The sequence below is a fragment of the Cynocephalus volans genome, chromosome 15 (genome assembly GCF_027409185.1).
Source record: "Cynocephalus volans isolate mCynVol1 chromosome 15, mCynVol1.pri, whole genome shotgun sequence".
In the NCBI taxonomy this organism is placed as follows: Eukaryota; Metazoa; Chordata; class Mammalia; order Dermoptera; family Cynocephalidae; genus Cynocephalus; species Cynocephalus volans.
In genome coordinates, this window is record NC_084474.1 from 24,131,505 (window position 1) to 24,154,628 (window position 23,124).

General features: G+C 40.8%; 1 protein-coding gene across 3 annotated transcripts in view; it reads left to right on the forward strand.

The window, feature by feature from the left end:
- The window catches only part of SGK3 (serum/glucocorticoid regulated kinase family member 3), a 129,716-nt gene that overhangs the window by 52,830 nt on the left and 53,762 nt on the right, over positions 1-23,124 (forward strand). The window lies entirely within an intron of this gene.

Here is a 23,124-nt window from a genome sequence, read left to right on the forward strand (position 1 = left end):
ATGAGATGTGATAACCCTAGGAAAAACTGAAACTACTTTGGGATTACAGGATGAGGGAAAAATCAAAGAGGGGGTGGAGTGGGAATTAGAAGAAGGAAAACAGGAAAAGTTGTAACAGATTCATCATGTGATGTGTGAGAGAGGGGAGAAGGTTACTATGTATCTTTCATTGGCAGATCCTGTTAAATTTTTCATCTCTTCTGCTGTGAGTTTAATTTACAGATGTGACAAAGATGTGCTTTGTTTCTGTTGAAACATTTCTGATGTGTTTGGAGCTAGTATTCTGAGAGGTGGAAATAGAAAGATACATATTCTATGCTGTTACAGTAAACTTTCAGCAAAGTAACCAGTTAGTTTGGGTTAGAAATTCCTGGGAAGGGGCTTTTCATGTAATTTAACATGAAACCCACTTTGTGTCTTAGTCCGTTTCTGTTGCTTATAACAGAATACCTGGAACTGGGAGATTTGTAAAGAAAACGAAATTTATCACATACAGTTTCTGAGGCTAGGAAGTCCAAAGTCTATCCGGTGGTGGTGACAGTGACCCAGGGGTCTCACATTGCAAGATGGTGGAAGCAGAGAGAGCGAGAGAAAGCACCAGGTTCTCCTCTCTTCCTCTAAAGCCCTCCACACTATGCCCATGACCACCATTTTTTTTTAAATTTATTTTTTTTATTTTTTATTTTTTTATTTTTTTTAATTTTATTTTGTCGATATACATTGTAGCTGATTATTGCTCCCCATCACCAAGACCTCCCTCCCTTCTTCCTCCCCCCCTCCCCCCCAACAATGTCCTTTTTGTTTGCTTGTCGTATCAACTTCAAATAATTGTGGTTGTTATATCTTCTCCCCCCCCCCCCCGGTTTTTTTTTTTTTATGTGTGTGTGTGTGTGTGTATGAATTTATATATTAATTTTTAGCTCCCACCAATAAGTGAGAACATGTGGTATTTCTCTTTCTGTGCCTGACTTGTTTCGCTTAATATAATTCTCTCAAGGTCCATCCATGTTGTTGCAAATGGCAGTATTTCATTCGTTTTTATAGCTGAGTAGTATTCCATTGTGTAGATGTACCACATTTTCCGTATCCACTCATCTGATGATGGGCATTTGGGCTGGTTCCAACTCTTGGCTATTGTAAAGAGTGCTGCGATGAACATTGGGGAACAGGTATACCTTCAACTTGATGATTTCCATTCCTCTGGGTATATTCCCAACAGTGGGATAGCTGGGTCGTATGGTAGATCTATCTGCAATTGTTTGAGGAACCTCCATACCATTTTCCATAGAGGCTGCACCATTTTGCAGTCCCACCAACAATGTATGAGAGTTCCTTTTTCTCCGCAGCCTCGCCAGCATTTATCGTTCATAGTCTTTTGGATTTTAGCCATCCTAACTGGGGTTAGATGGTATCTCAGTGTGGTTTTGATTTGCATTTCCCGGATGCTGAGTGATGTTGAGCATTTTTTCATATGTCTGTTGGCCATTTGTATATCTTCCTTAGAGAAATGCCTGCTTAGCTCTTTTGCCCATTTTTTAATTGGGTTGCTTGTTTTCTTCTTGTAAAGTTGTTTGAGTTCCTTATATATTCTGGATATTAATCCTTTGTCAGATGTATATTTTGCAAATATTTTCTCCCACTCTGTTGGTTGTCTTTTAACTCTTTTAATTGTTTCTTTTGCTGTGCAGAAGCTTTTTAGTTTAATATAATCCCATTTGTTTATTTTTCCTTTGGTTGCCCGTGCTTTTGGTGTCGTATTCATGAAGTCTGTGCCCAGTCCTATTTCCTGAAGTGTTTCTCCTATGTTTTCTTTAAGAAGTTTTATTGTTTCAGGGTGTATATTTAAATCCTTAATCCATTTTGAGTTGATTTTAGTATACGGTGAGAGGTATGGATCTAGTTTCATTCTCCTGCATATGGATATCCAGTTCTCCCAGCACCATTTGCTGAAGAGGCAGTCCCTTCCCCAGTGAATAGGCTTGGTGCCTTTGTCAAAGATCAGATGGCAGTAAGTGTGTGGGTTGATTTCTGGATTCTCTATTCTATTCCATTGGTCAGTGTGTCTGTTTTTATGCCAGTACCATACTGTTTTGGTTATTATAGCTTTGTAGTATAGCTTAAAGTCAGGTAGTGTTATGCCTCCAGCTTTATTTTTTTTGCTCAGCATTGCTTTGGCTATGCGTGGTCTTTTATTGTTCCATATAAATGTCTGAATAGTTTTTTCCATTTCTGAGAAAAATGTCTTTGGAATTTTGATGGGGATTGCATTGAATTTGTATATCACTTTGGGTAGTATGGACATTTTGACTATGTTGATTCTTCCAATCCAAGAGCATGGAATATCTTTCCATCTTCTTGTATCCTCTCTAATTTCTCTCAGCAGTGGTTTGTAGTTCTCATTGTAGAGATTTTTCACCTCCTTGGTTAACTCAATTCCTAAGTATTTTATTTTTTTGGTGGCTATTGTAAATGGGCAGGCTTTCTTGATTTCTCCTTCTGCATGTTCACTATTGGAGAAAAGAAATGCTACTGATTTTTGTGTGTTGATTTTGTATCCTGCTACTGTGCTGAAATCATTTATCAATTCCAACAGTTTTTTTGTAGAGGTTTTAGGCTCTTCGATATATAGGATCATGTCATCTGCAGACAGGGACAGTTTGACTTCATCTTTTCCGATCTGGATGCCCTTTATTTCCTTCTCTTCTCTGATTGCTCTGGCTAGTACTTCCAACACTATGTTGAATAGGAGTGGTGAGAGTGGGCATCCTTGTCTAGTTCCTGTTCTTAAAGGAAAAGCTTTCAGCTTTTCCCCATTCAGGATGATATTGGCAGTGGGTTTGGCATATATGGCTTTAATTATGTTGAGAAACTTTCCCTCTATACCTAACTTATAGAGGGCATGACCACCATTTTTAATCCATTCACTACGGCATGGTCCTATAATCTCATCATCTCTTCAAGGCCCCACCTTTCAATTACCATAATAGGATTTCCCACCCTTAACAGTCACAGTGGGGGCCAAGTTTCTAATACATAAAACTTGGGAGACACAATTCAATTTTCAGTGAGTTTTGGGGGGACATAATTCAATCCACTACACTTGGCTTCTTACCTTCTCAGGAATAATTGCTTTCTCTACCCCCTTCCCCAATTCCTTTTCTTATTTCCTGGGTCAGTCCCCAGTTCCCAAACCAGTTGTCATCTAGTCCCCATGCCATGTCAGAGTGTATGCATTTTTGTTTTGTTTTGTTTTTTACAGACGTTTTTTTTAGAGCAGTTTTAGGTTTACACCCAAATTAAGAGGAAGGTACAGAGATTTCCCGTATACTCCTGTCCCCACACATACATAGTCTCCACCTGAGTGGTACATTTGTTACAGTTAGTAAACCTTATATTAACATGTTATAATCACACAAAGTCCGTAGTTTACATTAGGGTTCAGTCTTGGTGTTGTGCATTCTATGGGTTTGGACAAATGTATGACGTGTCCACCATTATAGTATCGTACAGAATAGTTTCACTGCTCTAAAAAGTGTCTGTTCAGCCTACTCATCCTTTCCTCCTCCCTAACCCCTGGCAACCACCAATCCTTTTGTTGTCTCCATAGTTTTGCCTTTTCCGGAATGTCATATACTTGGAAGTATATGGTACATAGCCTTTTCAGACTGGCTTCTTTCACTTAATAACCATGCCTTTAAGGTTCCTCCATGTCTTTGATAACTCATTTCTTTTTCGTGTTGAAAAATACTCCATTGTTTAGATGTACAACAGTTTATTTATCCATTCACCTACAGAAGGACATCTTGGTTGCATCTAAGTTTTGGCAATTAGGAATGAAGCTGCAATAGACATTCATGTGCAGGTTTTTATGTGGACATAAGTTTTTAACTCCTTTGGGTAAATACCAAGGAGTACAATTGTATGGCAAGAGATTTGTAAGAAACCACCAAACTGCCTTCCAAAGTGGCTGTACCATTTTGCATTCCCACCAGCAATGAATGAGGGTTCCTGCTGTTGCTCATCCTCATCAGAATATGGTGCTGTCAGTGTTCTGGATTTTGACCATTCTAATAGGTGTGCAGTGGTATCTCATTGTTGTTTTAACTTGAATTTCTCTGATGACACATGATGTGGAGCATGTTTTAATATGCTTATTTGCCATCTGTATACCTTCTTTGGTGAGGTGTTTGTTAAGGTCTTTGGCCCATTTTTTAATCAGGTTTTCATCTTGTTGAGTTTTAAGAATTTTTTGTATATTTTGGATAACAGTCCTTTACCAGATGTCTCTTGTAAATGTTTCTTCCAGCCTATGGCTTGTCTTCTCATTCTCTCGGTATTCGTTCATGGATTGTGCCTTTGGTGATGTATCTACAAAGTCATTGCCATTCCCAAGGTCATCTAAGTTTTCTTCTGTGTTATCTTCTAGGCATTTTATAGTTTTACATTTTATGTGCATGGGTTTTCTTTTGTATCTTCCTTGTCCAGCCTTGTGAGCTCCCTCCCTTAGGTAACATTGTTCCCAAACACCCAAGACCCAGTCCTGTCCCCCTGCTGAAGAAAACTTGTAGTTCTTCCAGCCCTAATTCCTTCCTTTTGGGACAGGCTTGTTCTTATTTCCCATTACACCTTACTGTTTTCTAAAATGGCTGTACTAATTTGCAGTCCAACCAACAACGTATAAATGTTCCCCTTTCTTTGCATCCCTGCCAGCATTTGTTATTTTCTGTCTTTTTGATAATAGCCAGTCTGAACTGGGGTGAGGTGATATCTCAGTATGGTTTTGATTTGCATTTCCCTGATGGTTGGTGATGAAAGGCTTTCCTTTCCCCAATGTATGTTTTTTGTGCCTTTGTCAAGGATCAGTTGGCTATAAGTAAGTGGGTTTATTTCTGGGCTTTCTATTCTGTTCCATTGGTCTAACTGTTTTTAAGCCAGTGCCTTGTTGCTTTAGTTACTATTGCTTTGTAGAATATTTTGAAGTAAAGTAGTGTAATGCCTCCCACTTTACTCTTGTTGCTCAGGATTGCTTTGGCTATTCGAGGTCTTTTCTTGTTCCATGTGAATGTTAGGATTGCTTTTTCTATTTCTGTGAAGAATGTGATTGGTATTTTGATGGGGATTGTATTGAATCTTTAGATTGTTTTGGGTAGTGTGAACATTTTCACAACATTAATTCTGCCAATTCATGAGCATGGAATGTTTTTCCATGTTTTTGTGTCATCTTTAATTTCTTTCATCAGTGTTTTATAGTTTTCATTGTATGGAATTTTCACCTCCTTTGTTAGATTTATTCCTAGATATTTTATTTTGGGGAGTAGCTATTGTAAATGGAATTGGTTTCTTGATTTCTTTTTTTGTTAATTTGTCACTGATGTATAGAAACACTACTGACTTTTGTATATTGGTTTTATATTCTACAACTTTACTGAGTTTATCAGCTCTAAGAGATTTTTGGTGGAGTCTTTTAGGTTTTTCTCTATATAAAATCATGTCATCTGCAAATGGGACAATTTGACTTCATCTTTTTCAATTTGGATGCTTTTTATTCCTTTCTCTTGCCTAACTGCTCTGGCTAGAATTTCTGGTGTTATGTTAAGTAGGAATGGTGAGAGTGGGCATCCTTGTCTTGTTGTCATTCAGGATGATGTTAACTGTGCGTTTGTCATTTATGGCTTTTATTGGGTTGAGACAATTTCCTTCTATATGCAATTTGTTGAGAGTTTTTATCATGAAGGATGTTGAATTTTATCAAATGCTTTTTCTGCATCTATTGAGATGACCATATGGTTTTGTCTTTCATTTTGTTGATACAGTGTGTCACATTTATTGACTTTCGTATGTTGAACCATCCTTGCATCCCTGGGATGAATCCCACTTGATCATGGTGTATAATCTTTTTTGATATGCTCTTGGATTCTGTTTGCTAGTATTTTGTTAAGAGTTTATACATTTATGTTCATAAGGATATTTGCCTGTAGTTTTTGTGTGTGTGTGTGTGTCTTTATCTGGTTTTGTTGTCAGGGTGATACTGGCCTCATTGAATGAGTTTGGGAGGATACCCTCTGCTTTGATTTTTTGTGGACTAGTTTGAGAAGTATTGGTGTTAAATCTTCTTTAAAATTTTGGTGGAATTCAGCAGAGACGCCATCTTGGCTTTGTTGGAAGACAGTTGATTACTGATTCAGTCTCATTTTTCATTGTTGGTCTGTTCAGGTTTTTTGTTTCTTCTTGTTTCAATCTTTGTAGGTTGTATGTGCCCAGAAATTTATCCATTCCCTCTCGATTTTCAAATTTGTTGGCGTATGGTTGTAAATAGTCTCTAATGATTCTTCGTATTTCTGTGGAATCAGTTGTAATGTCTACTTTTTCATTTCCAATTCTTGATATTTGGGTCTTCTCTCTTCTTTTCTTTTCTAGTCTAGCTGATGGTTTGTCAATTTTATCTTCTCAAAAAACCAATTTTTTATTTCATCGATCTTTTGTATCTTCTTTTTTTTTTTTGTCTTTATTTAGCTCTGTTCTGATCTTTATTATTTCTTTCCATGGACTTATTTTGGGGTTGGATTGTTCTTGCCTTTCTATTTGGGATCTTTCATCTTTTTTGACGTGTAGGCACTTACTGCAATAATCTTCCCTCTTAGTACTGCTTTTACAGTATCCTCTAGGTTTTGGTATGTTGCGCTTGTATTTTCATTTGTCAAGGAATGTTTTGATTTCCTGCTGTATTTCTTCTTTGACCCATTGGTTGTTCAGGAGCATGTTGTTTAATTTTAATTATACGTGTATTTGTATAAGTTCTAAAGTTTCTCTTGTTATTGATTTCTAGTTGTATTTTGTGGTCTGATAAAATACTTGATATGATTTCAGTCTTTTTAAATTTTTTGAGACTTGATTTATAAACTAACATGTGGTCATTCCTGGAGAATGATCCATGAGCTGATGAGAAGAAAGTATATTCTGCAGTTGCTGGATGAAATGTTCTGTAAATGTCTGTCAAGTCCATTTGGTCTAAAGTTCAGTTTAAATTTAGTATTTCTCTACATATTTTTTGTCTAGATAATCTGTGTCCAATTATGAGAGAAAGGGGAGTTGGAGTCTCCAACCATAATTGTATTGGGGTCTGTATCTCTCTTTAAATCCAATAACATTTGCTTTATATATCTGGGTGCTCCGATGTTGGGTACATATATATTTATGACTTATATATTCTTGCTGCATTGATCCCTTTATTACTATATAATGTGTCTTTTTATAGTTCTTGGTTCAAAGTTTATTTTATCCTGTATAAGTATAGCAGCTCCTGCTGGCTTTTGGTTTCCATTTGCATGGAGTATCTTTTTCCATCCCTTCACTATTAGCATATATGTTTCTTTACTGGTGAAGTGAATTTCTTGCAGGCAGCAGATAGTTGTGTCTTGCCTTTTGATCCATTCAGCCAGTGTATTAGTCCATTTGTGTTGCTATACCAGAAATACCTGAGACTGGGTAATTTATAAAGAACAGAGGTTTATATGGCTTATGATTCTAGGACAGCTGCATTGGGCACGGGCCTCAGGCTGCTTCTTCTCATGGCGGAAAGCGGCAGGCAGCTGACAAGTATAAGCAGATCACATGGCCAGAGGAGGCAAGAGAGAGAGGAGGTGCTGGGGTCTTTTAAACAACCAGCTCTTGCAGGAACTAATAGAGCAAGAACTCACTCAGGCACTCCGCCCCCAGGGAGAACATTAACCCATTCATGAAGGATCCACCCCCATAACTCAAACTGCCACACTGGGGATCAAATTTCCACATGAGTCCTGGGAGGACAATACATCCAATTACCCCTTCAGGGCTCCATCTTTCAATTACCATAATAGGATTTCCCACCCTCCTAACAGTCACAGTGGGGGGCTAAGTTTCTAATATATAAAACTTGGGAGACAGTTCAATCTATGTTGAGTTTTGGGGGAACATAACTCAATCCACTACAGCCAGTCTGTATCTTTTAGGTGGGGAATTTAATCCATTGACATTTAGGGTTGCTACTGAAAGGTATTGCCTTACTCTTGCCATTTGATTAATTTTTTAATGGTTGTTTTATATTTCTTTTGTTCCTTTCTTTCCTTTTTATTGTTTGTCTTTGCTCCTTCGTGCAGTGATAAAATAGTTCCTTTCTCTTTCTCATTTGTGTATCTGCTCTGGTAGTGGGTTTTATTCTTTCTCATGTATTCATGATGATACTTATCACATTTTTGATTCTAGATGTAGGACTCCTTTTAGGATTTCTTCCAGTATGGGTCTTGTGTTGATGACTTCCCACAGTTTTTGTTTGTCTGGGAAAGACACTATTTCTCCTTAATTTCCGAAGAATAGCTTTGCTGGGTATTCTTGGCTGGCAGTTTTTTCTTCTAGCGCTTCCAATATATCATTCCCCTCTCTCCTGGCCTGTAAGGTTTCTGTTGAGAAGTCTGCTGTTAACCTGATGGGAATTCGCTCATAGTTATCTTGACACCTTTCTCTTGCTGGTTTATAATACTTTCTTTGTCTTTGACTTTGGACAGTTTGACTCTAATATGTCTTGGGGAGGACCTTTTTAAGTTGTATCTGTTTGGGGATCTTTGAGCTTCTTGGATCTGGGAGACAGTAGCTCTCCCAATACTTGGGACATTTTAAGCTATTATTTCATTAAATAGTCTTTCAATGTGATTTCCTTTCTCTTCCCTTTCCAATGCACCCATAATATGGATATTTGTGTACTTAAGGTTGTCCTATGTTCTCCTAGGCTTTCTTCATTTTTAAAATTCTTTTTTCTTTTTTATTCCAACTGGGTTAATTCAAAAAGCCAGTCTTCAAGTTGAGAAATTCTTTGTTCCGCTTGTTCTAGCCTGTTGCTTAAGCTTTCAGTTGCATTGTTTCATTTAATTGAATGAATTCTTTGGTTCCAGGATTTCTTCTTGGTTCTTTTTTATGGCATCTTTTTGTTGAAGTTTTCATTCAGGTCCTGGATTGTTTTTCTGACTTCATTGTGATTCTATTTTTTCTTGCATCATGATGAATGTCCTTAAGATTACTGTTTGGAATTTCTCTTCAGGCATTCCATAGTTTTCCTGTTGTTTGGGGTCTAGCACTGAATTATTTTCTTCTTTGGGGAGTATCATGTTTCTCTGTATTTTCATGCTTCTCATATTTCTGCATTGATGTCTGGGCATATGGTGGTGCAGTCACTTCTTTTCATTTTTGTAGTAGTTTTTGAAGGGAGAAACTCTTACCTGCAGAGATGTTCCATATTGACAATCGGGTTGGGTATTTTAGGTTTGTTTCTGGATGAGCATGGTAGTGTAGTCTTCATGTGATTTTTTGGACTGTATTCAGTCTTGTCATTGTGGGTGCTTTTATGGCCTAGGTGATGGGGCCTTTGGCAGTTTCTTTTTGGGGTGGTTGACACTGGGCAGGGTTGTTGTGGCTGTGAGTAGGGCCTTTGAGGGTGTGCTGGTGCATGCAGTGCTTCCTAAACTGAGGTAAGCGACCCAGCATGGAGTCACTGGGGTCACAATTGGGGCTTTGATTTCTGGGGTAGGTGTTGTGGCAATGGGCTGTTCCTCTGAAAATGTGGACAGAGTTGCTGTGGTACTGAGTGGGTTGCACACATATGGGAGACGCCCTGGGGCACTTCTCTGAGTCCCTGGGTGAGGTGGGTGGGCTCTCTGGAGCTTCCCTGCTGGAGTATGTAGATCTAGGCAAGCTTACCAGAGATGCAGGACTGTATGCACCCCGGAAGGTGCCAGCTCACTTCCTACACCTACTCTGTTGGGCAGACTTGCTAACTTAGGCAGGCCTCTGAGTTCCTGGGAGGAAGGTGGGCATGTATCAGAGATGTGCGGAGTAGTATACACCCAGAAGTGGTTGGAGCACTCCCTGAATCCTCTCTGCTGGGGCAGACAGGCTTGCTCTGTTGGGCAGGTCTATGAGTTGTGGGGGAGGGCATAGATGGGCATGAATCCCTGCTAGTTCACCAGAGATGCAAGGAGCTGCATGTACCCAGGAGTGGTTGGTGTTCTTCCCGAACCCCGTGTGCTGTGTTGGACACTTTAGTGGGCTTGCTGAGTTGGGAGGGTCTCAAAGTTCCCTGGGGGAGGTGGGTGTGGATCTAGGAAAGTTCACCAGAGACACATGGAGCTGCGTGGACCTGGGAGTGGCCAGTGCACTCCCTGAACCCTCTTGTCTAAGGCTGTATGCTCCAGGGAGCTTGCTGATTGCTGAGTTGAAATGGTCTCTGAGTTCCTACAGGGAGGTGGATCTAGGCAAGTTCACCAGAGACATGAGGGACTGGTTCACTTCCTGGACCCTGACTCTGCCAGGGTGGGAGGCTCTGTTAGGCTCATCAGAATTAGGTGGGTTTCTATATCCTGGTCTCTGTCCCAAAATGGTGATGTCCAGTAACAGCCTGGGAATGAGGGGGGATGGGGGACTCAACATACACTTCTTTTCTGGACAAATGCTGTAGTGTGGGCTCCTGGCAGCTCCCTACACTGGGCTTACTGCCCATGAGGGCTGCATGGTTACCTTGCAACTTGGATTGCAGGTGTCTATAATGGGAGCATGACCACAAACACCCCGTCCAACCTTCCCGCCTACCTTGGTTGGGTGTTTCCCTTGTCTTTCTATGTTGCCACCTACAGTATCCAGTTCCTGGGGCAGGGTGTAGGGGGTCTTTCTTACTATTTTGCTGGTTTCCATCGTTTTCTCCTAGATAATCTATCTACAGGTGACTATCTACTTGTTGCTTTGGAGTTTCTTTGCCTTAGAGGCAAGGGCTGGCCACCTCTAGTCAGCCATCTTGCCAGGTAAAAAACTCTTTATTGATCTTTCTTTAGAAAAAATAATTTTTTTGGCAGCCCTGAAACAAAGATGGGCAAGATCTAGGACCGTAATTCGCATGCAGTGGACAAAAAGATGGACACAATGATGAAGGAAAAAAAATGCAACTGCTCTAACAGATGACTAGATATATAAGGATACCAGAAATATGAAAAAATAAAAAAATATGGCAGTACCCAAGGAATACAGTAATTCTCAAGTACCAGACTCCTAGAGCAGGAAACCCTTGAAATGACTGAAAAGGAATTCCTGGCAACAATCTTAAGGAAACTCAATGAGATGCAAAAGAAGACTCAGACAACACAACGAAATGAGAAATACTATCCAGGATTGAAAGAGGAAATTTACAAAGAGACTAATACCTTAAAAAAGAGTGTAGCAGAACTTTTGGAACTGTAGGATTCATTCAGTGAAATAAAAAACACTGTGAGGGCTTAAGCAGCAGGCTAGAGCAAGCAGAAGAAAGAATTTCTGATATCAAAGACAATCTTTTTGAAATAATCCAGGTGGACAAAAAACAAACCAAAAAAAAAAAGAATTTTTAAAAATGAAGAAAATCTAGGAGAGCTAGCAGACAACAATCAGTAGCATGTTTATACTCCAATAATGAACTATCAGAAAAAGAAATCAAGAAAGCAAGCCCATTTACAATAGTCACGAAAAAAAAAAAAAAACCCAAGGAATCAATTAAACCAAGGAGGTGAAAGATCTCTACAATGAGAACTACAAATCACTGCTGAAAGAAATCAAAGAGGACACAGAAAGATGGAAAGATAGTCCATGTTCTGGGATTTTAAGAACATGGTGAAAATGTCCGTACTACCCAAAACGATCTGCACATTCAATGCAGTCCGCATCAGAATACCAATGACTTTCTTCACAGAAAAAGAAAAACAGTCCTAACATTCATTTGTTGACAAAAGACCCCAAAAGCAGCAGTCAAAGCAATCCTGAACAAAACAAAACAAAACAACCTGGAGGCATAACGCTACCTGACTTCAAACAACTTGGTAGTGGCATAAAAACAGACACTTGGACAAACGGAATAGAGAACCCGGAAATCAACCCACATGCTTATAGCCAGGTGATCTTTGACAAAGGGAACAAGAACATACATTGGAAAAAGGACTGCCTCTTCAATAAATGGTGCTGGAAAAACTGGACTTCCATATGTAGAAGAATGAAACTAGACCCATACTTCTTGCCATATACCAAAATCAACTCAAAATGGGAGTAAAGACTTAAATATAAGACCTGAAATTATAAAACTCCCAAAAGAAAACATAGGGGAAACACTTCAGGAAGTAGGACTGGTCAAAGACTTCATAAATAAAACCCCCCAAAACACAGTCAACAAAGAAAAAATAAACAAGTGGGTTTATATAAAACTAAGAAGGTTCTGCACAGCCATGAAAAAATTAACAGAACAAATAGACCATCATACAGAATGGGAGAAAATATATGTGAACAATGCATCTGACAAAGAATTAACATACAGAATATACTCAAACAACTTCAAAGTAAAAAAAACAAGTAACTACTAAAAAGTGGGCAAATGAGGCATTTCTCAAAGGAAGATATATGAATGGGCAATAGACACATGAAAAATGCATCACTAAGTGTCAGGGAAATGCAGATTAAAACCACACTGAGATATCATCTTACCCCAGTTAGACGGACCATTATCAAAAAGACAGAATAACAATTGCTGACGATGATGTGGAAAAGGGGAACCCTCCTATACTGATGTTGAGACTGTAAATTAGTGCAGCCATTATGGAAAATAGTATGGAGATTCCTCAAACAACTACAAATAGAACTGCCATGCAATTCAGCAATCCCACTATTGGGTGTATACCCAAAGGAATGGAAATCATCATGCCGATGGGATACGTGCACCCCTGTGTTTTTTTGTTTGTTTATTTGGTTTTTACATTTTTTTTACAAAAATAATTTATTTATTGAATCAAAATTGATTATACATATTTTGGGGGTTGAACATTGAGATATGTTGATTAAATCAGTATTACTAGCATATATATTGTTACAAATCATAATTATTCTTTATGCCCCTTGTCCAACCTCTCCCCTTCCCCCATTCCCTCCCCCTCCCCTCTCTAATTGCCCTAGATTTCTTCTCTCCTTCTGAAAGAATAATGGTTACTCTGTTTACTTGTTGCCTAGATGATCTGTCCAATGCTAAGAGATGTGATCAGGTCCCTCAATATTATCATAGAGCAGATGCTTCTTTTGTCACTCTGAAATGGGTTTTGTGGAAAAAGATATCCTCTTCTTTTCTTTGTCTCTGCTGGTGACTCTTCTTGTGAGAATGCACTCCAGTGGTTGGCGGACCATCTGCGTGGTGGCTGTGACGTCTAGCTGCTTTTGCAGCAGCCATGGTTATTGTGGTGGCTGTGGTGGGCCACCCACGTGGCACCCCTGTGTTTATTGCTCTTCTATTTACCATAGCCAAGAGTTGGAATCAACCTAAATTCCATTGATGGGTGACTGGATAAGGAAAATGTGGTATATTTACACAATGGAATACTACTCTGCCATGAAAAAGAATGAAATAATGCCATTTACAGCAATGTGGATGAATGTGAGAAAATCATGTTAAGTGAAATAAACCAGGAACAGAAAGAGAAATACCGTATGTCCTCAATCATAGGTGGATGGTAAAAAAAAATAAGTAAAAAGCGAAAGATACAAGAATCACAGTATATTCTTTGAACTTTCAAAAGGAGAGAATAGAACTGAGGCTACCAGAGGTGGGAAAGAGGGAAGGGAATAGGGGTTAGTGAGAAATTGATAAAGGCCGCAAAAAAATAATTACATTGCATAATATTGAATATACTAATTATCCTGATTTGAGTATCACATATTGCACACAGGGATTGATATTCAATGCTATACCCACAGATATGTACAATCAATTATGTTTCAGTAAATAAAATAAAATTATACATCAAGAAAATTTAGGGAAAAAGAATATTTTAGCAGTATGTCATGGGTTAGTTCTAAAATGATATTGTCGTTTTCTGCATTTTGTGATGTTTGTGGAATTCGTCAGCTTTTTAAAATTTGTGAGTTGTGATTTTTTTCATTCTAAATAAACACTCAATTTCATTCCAAAAATAAATAAATAAATAAACACCTTAACTAATGTTCATCTATTTTAAGCAGTATTTGGATCAACAAAATTTTAATATAACAGGAACTCAGGCAGTTTTCTATCATGGAATTTCACCAATATCACTATTTTTTACAGCCCCCCAAATAAAAAATTTTAAATCTATGAGTGCTTTTTAAAAAAAGTTTAAACTCCCCCCTCCTTTTCTAAAAACCGTACTCTTGATAGCATCCTTTCCTGTGATCTCTTTGTTTCATAATTTAGCCTTTGATTGTCCTGGTGATGCGGCCAACACTCAGAGCCTGCTCTGTCCCAAGCTCTTGGTTCGATGCTTATGTGTGCTGCTTCAAGAAGGGGAATGGACTGGCTGCTTAACTCAGTTGGTTAGAACATAGTGCTGATAATACCAAAGTCCAAGGTTCGATCCCTGTATTGGCCAGCCATCAAAAAAGAGGTTGAAGAAAGAAGGGCAAGGCAGGGGCTGCTCCTGACATAGGGCTGCCCAAACTCTGACCCCTCCTGGTGGCACAATCAGATATCTACTTTTCTTGTGCATGGCTTTCTTTCGGTAACCCAATTGCCTAGTGGACACCGAGTACTTTTCTCTTCAACCCTGTACCTCCAAAGATGATTTAAAAGAGGATGCATGCAACAGTAGCATGAGAAATTGAGGGACATGGTGTGTGATCTGGGTTCTTGGGTCAGAGCTGTGCTCATGTGAGCGTGCTGTCACCCACAGTTGTGTGGCCATGTGGAAGTACTCCTTGTAGCCTGTTTCTTCATCTGTAAAATGAGGATAATGATACTTAACTCAAAGGTTGCTGTGAGAATTCATTGATTTGTTACATGTGAGCACTTAAAACAGTTCAGGCATTAGTGCTCAGTAAATATTAATTTTTCAACCTCAGCACTATTTACATTTGGGGCCAGACAATTATTTGTTGTAGGGGCAGTCCTATGCATTGTAGATGCTTAGCATTATCCCTGACCCCCCACCAACCCAATCCCCACCGAGTTGTGACAAACAAAAACATCTCCAGACATTGCCGTATATCCTATAGGGGCAAAATAGCCCTTGGATGAGAACCATTATATAATAATTACTAGCCATTATATTACCCTTACAAATTCACTGTCTCTCGTAAGATCTGGCTGGCCTCTGCAATTTCTGCTCTCATCTGACCCATTTCTTTCTGTCTTGGACTTGTCCGAGTTGATCCACGAGCTGGATGGTAAGGTTACTTCTTCCATTCCAGGTTAGCATCTAATGAACTTAATTTCACTGGAGTCTTGTGACCTAACCCTGGGCAAGGCAGCTGCCCTGAGAACCAATCTACATGATCATATTCTGACTCTCCAGCAGAGTGAATGTAGATCCTTTTCTTGTTCCTCTTTTGAAAAACCCTACATACTTGTGAACCTCTCCTAAAGTTCCAATTTTATTCCCACACGAATAACATAACTTTTTTTTCCTGTTCTTTTTGTTGTGGGGTTTTTATGCCAGTCCCCTTCTCATTCTGTTTCATTTGGCTGCCTGGCAGAGGATGATTTTGCAGAGTTTTAATTCCTTCAGTTTTATAGAATACATATGCATTAAATTGACAGTAATAGCAGGGTTTCTTTTTCATAATTTTACTTTCAGCCACTTAAAAATAAGCTTACGAACCTTCTTCATTGCTTCCCAGAGGACTCTGTGGAGCATATACATGTTGTGGAGCAGTGTGATATGATGGGAAAATGCCCCGAAGTCAGACCACCTGGGATTAAATCCCAACTCTGACACCTTGGGCAGGTTATTTTATCTTTTTATGCTTCAGGTTTTCCTTAGTTTCTTCTCAGTAGGACTGTTGGGATTAACACATGTAAAGCACAGTCTGGTTCTTGTAATAAACTTAGCCACTAAGTACTAATATTATCAGGTTGTTGGTGTGATTTAGATTGAAGGAAAGGAAAATCTTACTTAGGGAGAGAGAGTGTGGTACAGCACACAAGCACGTATAGATTTTGGAGTCAGCCAAATTTGGATTCGAATCCTAGCTCTGTCACCTAGTAGTTGGGTACTAACTTGGCAAGTGATTTAATCTCTCTCGTGTTTTTCTTCACAACAGTATTTTCATTTCCAACATGATTTTGGCTCCTTCTTCCAGAGATAGTTGAGGCAAATAGGTGTGATCTCTTTCAAACTTCTGCTTCCATACCTGCCTGGCTTTATTTTTAGCTAGGCCGAACATACATCATGGTCTGCAGCTGTGCCCCTTTTCTGTGCTCTTTTAGTATACCATGCACACACATAACATCATACTTAATACATTTTTGTGTTGCTTGTCAGTCTTCCCTACTAGATAAGTTCCTGGGGAGCAGGATTTTCTCTTTGTTTTTTTGTTGCCTAGTGCATGATGAGTGCTCAGTAAGTGGTGTGTTTGTGGAATGGAGGGATAAAAATGAATTCAGAACAAATGGTCATACATCACCTTTGATTTGCTGGCCACCTGTACAGTGCTAGGTCTTTTAGACTATCTTGAGTCCTCAAAACAACCATATGAAGTTCAAGTTGCTAGCCCCATTTTCTAGATTAGGAAACTAGGACTCATAATTTAAACTTGTTTAAGGACTGTGGAGGAAAGTTGTAGCATCTCATTCCATAAGAGTTGTAGTCACAACAGAGGGGACCACGTGACAGAAGCTACAAGTGAGAGGAACACAGTAACTACTAAGCCACAGCCTGCTGGGAGGAATGGAATGAGGAAATACATAACCTGATCCCTCTCTTTCCATCCATAGCCTGCCAGTGCCTCTCTTTTGCTGAAATCAACCAGCTACTGGAGGACAAGGGAGCCTGTGGGGCACAGGCTGTAGAGGTCAGTGTCCTGGGTGCAGAACAGGGTAAAGATAGGTCTGAAAAGGCAAATAAAGAATACCCAGCACACCGCCCCCCCCTTTTGTTCCCTAGTATTTACTCATATTCTTTGGGCATAAAACTTCCATTCCTAACTCGAGGAACACACAGTTCTATCAGTCACTGCATCCAGCTTATTTCTACTCCCATGTAGAACCATTACCAATGCCTTAGTCTGTTCCAGCTTCTACAGCAAAATACCATAAACTGGGTGGCTTATAAACAACAGAAATTTATTTCTTATGTTTCTGGAGGCGAGGAATTCCAAGATCAAGGCACCATCAGATTTCGTGTCTGGTGAGGGTCCACCTCCTGGTTCACAGATGGTCGTCTTCTCACTGTGTCCTCACATGGTGGGAGGCCTCTGGATCCTCTTTTATAAGAGCATTAGTGCCATTCATAAGGACTCTACCTTATGACCTAATCACCTCTCAAAGGCCCCACCTATCAGCACTATCACACTGGTGATAAGGTTTCAACATGAATTTTGGGGACAGACAACATTCAGACCATAGCAGCCTGTGTTCTTCATATAAAATAAGAGAAAAATTTTAAACTGCTGTAGTTCCTGCATCTGTAGTTAATCTTATGTCCCAAGATGATAATCATACCTTTTTTTCCCCTAATACCTATTTTGTTTTCTTTACCCTCTGCCAGCACCTTGACTGGTAAAAATTGTTCGCTGATGGGGTGACCCAAATCTTCATTCTCACAGGATCCAAGTTCTTAGTAGGCCCATCTTTATTGGGCTACCACCACTGTTTCACGTTAACCAGTAGCGGTGGACATGCCCCAGTGAATCCTCTTGATTCTGGACATAATCATCTCCCTCCATTGTATAGAAGCATCCCAATTTCCTCCTGGGAATCTGGATTAGTCACCTCACTGAGACAGTCATTGCTGTCTTACTATTGGTGCAGTAGTTTGATGAAGCAAAAATGATTAGTGAGTAGTCTGAGCTTCCAATTTAACAGAACTAGACTGTTCCTTGGTGGAAGCATTCCTCCACCAAACCAGAGGTTGTAATGGGAAACAAAAATTCCTTCAGGGATTCTTAGAGGTAATGCTGAGAAAAGCCATTCTTGGTTCCCAGCCCACATATTTTGGCTTTGTGAGAGATAGTACCATACTTCAGCTGCTGGTGTAGGGCATATACCATATCGCAGATTTGTCCCTAGTGGGTGCCATAACTGAACCTTCTGTAGTCATTCCACTGCTCTGTCAAGCAACTGCTTCTAGATGAAAGGATATAGGGTAAGACTAGAGGATTCTGCAGTAATGAGCCTGTTGCCAACACTTCTTTGCCCTAAATGTGATCCTTGGTCTGATGAGATCTTGAATAGGTTTCTGTGACAATGAATAAGGCATGCTGTAACCAAGAATGGTGGTTCTGGCAGAAGCATTTCAGGCTGGGAAGGCAAATCTGGCTTCTGTAAGGACAGATCCTTGTCCGGGTGGCTGTCTGATCTGCCTGTGGAATGGTGCCATTGTGGGGCTCAGTGTTAGTTTTTGCTGTTGAGGTTGAGCATTCAGCACTGGCAGTAGCCAGGTCAGTCTCAGTGAGATGAAGGCCATATTGTTGAGCCCCTATATAGCCTCTAGCCCTGTTGCCTTGGCCACTTTGTCATGGGTCCATTGAACAAGCAGTGGGCCCATTGGGGAAGACTGAGTGACATCCATAAGACAAGTCATAACAACCACGTAATTTATTGAGAGCCTCTCTGCAGTGGGTGATCTGTAGTGGGCATTTATGTGGGACACAGATATGTTCACATTCTGTGCTGTAGTGAAAGACTCATGCACATACTTCTGCAAACCTACATTTTTAAAAAGAAATCTAATTTTCCAATCTTGTTCTTTCCAAGGTCTTGGCCAGCAGGCCGGCCATTAGCCACTGCCCATGGGTCATCATAGATATGTCCCTTTGGCATCCCTCATTACATGCAGGTGAACCACCATGTGTACTTCTCAGGATTCTCCTCACTGGGAAGATTTTCCTTCACCACTCTCTTCAGGCTCCTCACTTAATGCGGTTGCCTTCTCTTACTACTGGCCAGTACCAGCACACTGTGCATGTCTACCCATAAACAGGCTTGCCTTTTTCCTCCTCTGCTAACTGGCCATAGGGTCCTCTCCAGAAGGCCTTATACGTGGGCTAAGGGAGAACTAACAAGGGAGAAGGGACAAGTACCAGAGGAGTCTGCATCACCTATCCCTGCAGTTTACTTGTGCCATCCAGACCTGCTCAGGCCTAGTCTTGCTTTTACCATAGCAAGTGGAATGCTGCTCTACGTGTCCAGTTTTATGATTCAGTGAATCACATAATATTCTGTTCATGATGGGCTGCTCTTGTTACACAGTCTATTGGTTTCCCATAGGCAGATGTCCAATCTCTACCTGAGCTTAGTAGCAAGCCAGGAACCAAACTGACGTTAGTTGTTGGCAAACCCTAAATGGTCTACAACTCTTATCCTTCTCTTGGTGCTTGTTAGAGGCTCCTTAACCCATCTCTGTCTGCCATTTTATTTCCAATAATATTGGGTGTGCCAAGGCATAGGCCTAAGCGTTAGGGCAGCTTTCGTTGCAGCACAACCTTCTCTTGGAATATGCTTCAGTAAAAACTGGCCGCCCCATGGGTTATCCAGTAAATGGGTCAGAACAACATGTCCAAATATGAAGCTCTTTCTCAGTGGAAGAGGTGCATGGTATAGCAGTTTCTCTCACTTGAGGTGGGATATTCTGCCTGAGACCATTGGAACCCTAGAAACCATCAATGTGGTGGGTCCCTGAACTTCCATGGGTTTTTTCCTCCCATCCTCTGGCTTGCTTGTGTGTCTTAGGCAGGCATCCAAGGTGCTTGGTATTTCTAGTTTACCAGGTCCAGTTAAGATAATGCCATCAATGTGATGGACCAATGTGGTGATCTGTGGGCTATCACGATGATCATAGTACCTCCAGACTGCATTATGACAATGCAGACATAGCCTTCAGGTAAGACAATGCAGGTGTACCTCCATTTCTGCCACTTGATGACAGATTGCATCTCATTGCCCTTACTGATGGTAACAGAAAAGAAAGTATTTGCCAGGTCAGTAGTCGTACATCAGATATCAGGGGTTATGCTCATTTTCTAGATGCAAAATATCACATCTAGAATTGCAGCTGTAATTGGCATCACCATCTGATTAAATTTATGGTAATCCACAGTCATGTTCCAAGATGTTTCCTGCTTTGGTCCAGGTAAATGGGCAAGTTAGATGGGGATATACAGTTGGCCCTCTGTATCGTGGGTTCTAAGGGGGACTTGAGCTCTGTGGTCCTAGAATGCATCCCCCAAGAATATGGGTGCTAACTGTAATAGGATTCAACACTCCTACATCCTTCAAGTTTTTAATGGTAGTACTGATTTCTCAGCTTTTCCCAGGGATATGGTATAGTTTTTGGTTACTTTCTTAGTGGGGGGCAGGGGGACAACAGCAGGGGCTTCGGCATGGCTCTTTCTCCTGTTATAGCTTTTATGACATGGGACAGGGAACCAATGTGGGGACTTGGCCAGTTACTAAGTATATCTTTTTCCACTAAAATTCTGGGACTAGGGAAATAAGTACAGGACAGGCTTATGGTGGTCTCCAGAGATTAGTGGTGGTTCAGAGCTACAATCCGGTTACCCTTGGAAGAATTAAATACTTTCCTTTCTTCGGTGGACAGTCATTCTGGGGAATTGCTGCAGGTCCCTCTCGGGAAAGGCCTGGAAAAAGATCAACCATATACACTTATGGCTATGTAAAAGGTCACGGTCATCGTATATTTAGTCTTCATTGGTCTTACATCCTTTGAATGTATTCCCATATGTGTTCTCCAGGCTCCTGCTGGTAAAAATTGAGAGTCTACAAAATTTTTGGTGTAAAGGCTTCTCCCAGAGTAGTCTTTGAACTTCTTTCTGGGCTCTTTTGAGTTATGAGGCAGTGCATGGTGGTGGGAGGAGAATTGGCTTCCCCTTGTGAAACAACTTGGGAGGGGAGCATTGGGAGGTTGGGTCTCCTCAGAGAAGGGTACGTAGCTGCTTTCACCGGGGAAATTTAGCTGAATTTGGAATTCACTATTGTTAGCCTCATTTTTGTGTCTGCCCAAATGCCAGCGCCCATCAGGGCACTAGCTGGAAAGAGAATAATTCTCTTTTTTAGCATATGAGACTTTGCAATGTTGCACGTTTAATTGGCTCTTCAACCCTTACTATCAAACTCTGGGCTTGATCGATCCTTATTCCTGTCAGCACGGCAGCTATAAGAGATAAAGAACTCTCAAACAGCCATAGGTTTTCCTCCCATCTATTTGCTTTCAGTTTGTCATTTGCTTTGTGTACATCCTTGAGGACAACCAGAAGCAGCCCCAGCACGTGTTACAATCTCTGAAGTCAGCATTTTCCTCAGCCACTTGGACTTCCAGCACTCTGCCCTCCACCTGCATTCCATCCTGTGACACTGTGCGCAGGAGGTAATTTGAGTGATCATGATGTCACTGTGTGCTGTACCCTCCCTCCACAGGAAGATTATCAGGGCACTTATCAAATATGCATCCCATTTTTGAGGCTTTGTTTCCTGGGGTCGTTCTTGGTACCAATTAACTGCCTCAGTCACACGACACACTCAAAAACAAAGGGACTGTTTACTAAGGTGATGTGGGAGGGTTAAGGGAACCAGTAAGGCATGGTGAAGCACCCTCTTTAGAAATTGTAGTCAGGAAGCCATTATTACTCCTAGGCCTTCAGCTGTAGCTGTGGGAGAGGGGCTGCCTGTTAGGACCTGTGGCCTTAGGTAGAGAAACCACTGCTCTCAGAGAGGGAGTGGGGGAGTGAATACCTTAGCATCTTGCTCCTCCTGTCCTCTGAACTGCTAGTGACTCCCATTGGCTGGACCCAACCAGAAGCCAGAGGGCAGGGGCAGGAGGCGAGCTACCTCAGTGTGCAGACAATGGAGGTCAGCCTTCTGGGTGTGTGGCAGGGTAGAGAAAGAGTGGTGATTGGGTTTGGAAAGGCAAATGGAGAATTTCTAGCACAATGGCCATCCGGGAACCTCTGGCCCAGGGTTGAGTGTGCACCTGGAGTGTAGGCTTCTACACTTAACTGCCTGCTGCACCTGTACTCTTAGATGGCCCCTGGGCTCCTTGTATGAAATAACTTATCCTGCCCATCAGCTCTTTCCTCTTCCTTTACTCCTGATGCCACTTAATGTGATATCTTACTGTTCCTTCCAAAGGGAAGGCCTGAGGCCTGGTGTTTTCCTGTAAATCTGCTCGTGTGGGCTACAGCACAGTGAGGCACAAATGGTCATTCAAGCCCATACGTAATAAAGCACCAGCAGGACCTACCACCCACTTAAGTCCCACATTCTCAAGGGAGATGTGTGGAAAATGTAGCTTATAACCTTACATTGTCTCTGCTGCTTGTAGAGAAGGATGGGCCAGTGTGGGTCCTGGGGCTCTGGAAAAGGCTAGTATGCATTAGAGAACAATGGGTTCCACCTGCTTTCCTTCTTAACAGTAGTCACTGTGACAGGAGTGCAGCACCCTGGTCAGGTGCTGCCCTGGTCTAACTGGGTGCCAAAGCAGCTGCTTTTCTGGGGCCTTTGGGTGCTATAACTTACAGACAGTTGCTTCATTCTGTGGTTAGGAGGGAGATGGTTGTATTTCCATATTTTCTAACAAACTCAGTTATGTAAATCCTTCCTGACTGCATTTCCAGCAGCAAATCCAATAAAGTAAGTTTTGATTTATCTCAAAGGAGGTGCCCTTATAATTAACTGAAACTCATTATACCTGAATGCTTGTTGATATATATTTTAAATCCTTACCTGAATATTTTTTATTTATAGTGATCAGACCTGTTAGACTGACTTCCTAAAATTAATCATGCAGGGAAATCATCCAGGCAAACTGACCTTTTAAAGGCTATAATTTGGTGTCAGCAGAGAGTATGAGCTGCTGTGTATAGCAAAGGTGATATCATTGTGACATCTCAAGCCTTTGTTCATGAGTGGAATGATTTTAACATATTGCATTTGTTCTGTATGAAGATCTACTGTAATGTCTCTGACTGGGAGTCCAGTGCATAAGATCCATTCACAGTTGTTGAAATGTAACATAGCACAGTGGTTAAGAGTCGGGACTCTGGAGCCAGACAGCCTGGGTTCAAATCCTGGTATGCAAAGTGTTTAACCTTTCTGTTAACCTGTGTCTCATT